General features: G+C 37.8%; 1 pseudogene across 1 annotated transcript; it reads left to right on the top strand.

Moving 5' to 3' along the window:
- The first annotated feature begins 308 nt into the window (after positions 1 to 308).
- On the top strand, positions 309 to 1,013 carry LOC148877447 (ubiquitin-conjugating enzyme E2 32 pseudogene; annotated as a pseudogene). The gene has a single exon (XR_016101051.1). The product of XR_016101051.1 is annotated as a ubiquitin-conjugating enzyme E2 32 pseudogene (transcript).
- Positions 1,014 to 2,211: the final 1,198 nt, after the last annotated feature.

The raw sequence follows: 2,211 nt of genomic DNA, 5'->3' as shown, positions 1-2,211 counted from the left end.
ACAGCAATGGCGAGTCAAGTGATTGAGAATTACAGAGAGAAGGCGGAGATCTACCATGGAGACGCTCTCTGCAAGAAGAAATCACTACAGCTTCTAGAGGAGATATCACTGCCCAAGGGTCTGTTGCCACTGGACGTCATGGAGGAGGTGGGCTACAACAGGAAAGTCGGGTTCGTCTAGCTAAAGCAGAGGAAAGGAACATAGCAATACCTTCAAGCGCCCCGAGTCCCTTTGTTACAGGCTTTATCGCCGACGTCCGTCGTCCTCCCTTCCACGGCCAAATCGAAGGGTGTGCTCTATCTTACGCCATGGCGGAAGAGAAATACAACCTGAAGAACCCAGCGGTGAAGAGGATCCTTCAGGAGGTGAAGGAGATGCAATCAAACCCTTCCCATATATTTGAGTGGCAGTTCGCGATCAGAGGTCCCCGTGACACAGGGTTCGAGGGAGGAATCTATCACGAACGGATCCAATTGCCAGCAGAATATCCATTCCAACCTCCTGCATTTATGTGGTTAACTCCTAATGGTCGTTTTGAAACACAAACGAAGATTTGTCTAAGCATATCCAGTCATCATCCGGAGCATTGGCAGCCATCTTGGAGCGTGAGAACTGCTTTGGTAGCATTGACTGCATTCATGCCCACCAACCCAGATGGTGTACTGGGCTCATTGGATTACAAGAAGGAAGAAAGACGTGCATTAGCCATCAAATTTTGTGAAGCAGACCCCAGATTTGGAACTCCAGAACGTCAGAAATTGATTGATGAGATTCACCAGTGTATGTTAAGCAAGGCACCACCAATTCTGCAATTAAATGCCCCGCAGGCCTCAAATGAAGAAGAATCAACCAAGAAAGAAGTAGGGCCAGAGGTTAGCCCGCAAAATTCTGGAGTGCAAAGCTTGTCCTTTGCTAGCGCCTAACAATCGTTGCTGCCGCCACTGATCTCCAGAGGTCTTGGAACGCAGACCTCTTGTTCTTATTTTGTGGCTTTGATACCATGTAAAACCAGATCTTTTCTGGTGTATACTTTTCTGTATTTTATTCATTGAGTATTGAAATATATATATATACATGAATACAACCACCGAATCTCCTAAACTTATGGCTACTAGAACTCCTAAGTTTACGGGGTGTCAAATATATCTTTCCTATCCTATCTGAACTATTCATGATAAGGAAAGAATAAGAAGATATATACAAATAAGATAATACTGAACGGACTCCTAATCCTAACACTTTCATAGGGAAGAAATTAATGACGTTTTGGCTTTTTGCAGGAAAACTCTACTTGTGGCCTTTCAAAATTTTGAAATAACAAATTACTGACAATCTCAATGTCTATCTATGGTGAAATAACCCCGTTAATGCAATTACGGGGCAACTACACATGTTATTTTATTTGCCACCACACCTACTTGTTTGTTATAATTGAATAGATCTGTTTTAGATTTTAATATTAATATTTTAACGAGTGTTTGGTACCGTGGTGTCGTGTATAGTGCGATCCATTTTGGTGAAATTACCATATACAATTCACATCGGAGCCTCACAGCACATCTAATTGTGTATTGCGAATATCTTCCGATGATAAGTATAGGAATGGTTCTTGTGCGGTGCTAAATTGATCAAGTACAAGCGTTTATATTTTTTTATTATCTTGGGTTATATAAAATTCACTATTCTTAGTGGAAACATCATTTTGATATTCCCATTGTTGTGTTTCCATTTCACCTGTGTGATGCCTAGTGGTGCTTATGTGTAATAAAACACAATAGTCAATTGTTGCATTGCATTTCGTACTTGCAACATCAACAAATACATAACACCATGTGCTAAATATCACCTTAGCTATTTTCTCTTTGTAGTGCATATTAATTAATTTTTTAAAAAAAGTGTTGATTATTAAAATTTATATATTTAAAAATATTGATTAAAACTGTATTGGTGTCCCAAGAATTAAAATATATATATTTATTTAGTCCTTTTATACTTTTTAAATATTTTCCAAATGTGTCCTAATAGTTCACTCCACATATTTAAATATGTTTCTTATGTATATATGACTTATTTATAATGATATAGACTTGGATTTAGTATTATTTATGTATTCTTTTGAGATTTTATTGAAGTTTCCATAGTGTATCCTTTTTTTTTGTATACTAAGTGTATCTTCATATATTTCTTAAATTTGCATTTCCAATACTTTGT

This window comes from Nelumbo lutea, chromosome 1 (genome assembly GCF_056320005.1).
Source record: "Nelumbo lutea isolate HS-2025 chromosome 1, American lotus-T2T, whole genome shotgun sequence".
Classification (NCBI taxonomy): domain Eukaryota; kingdom Viridiplantae; phylum Streptophyta; class Magnoliopsida; order Proteales; family Nelumbonaceae; genus Nelumbo; species Nelumbo lutea.
Note: the sequence above shows the minus strand (reverse complement) of the source record. Positions and strands in the feature narration are given on the sequence as shown.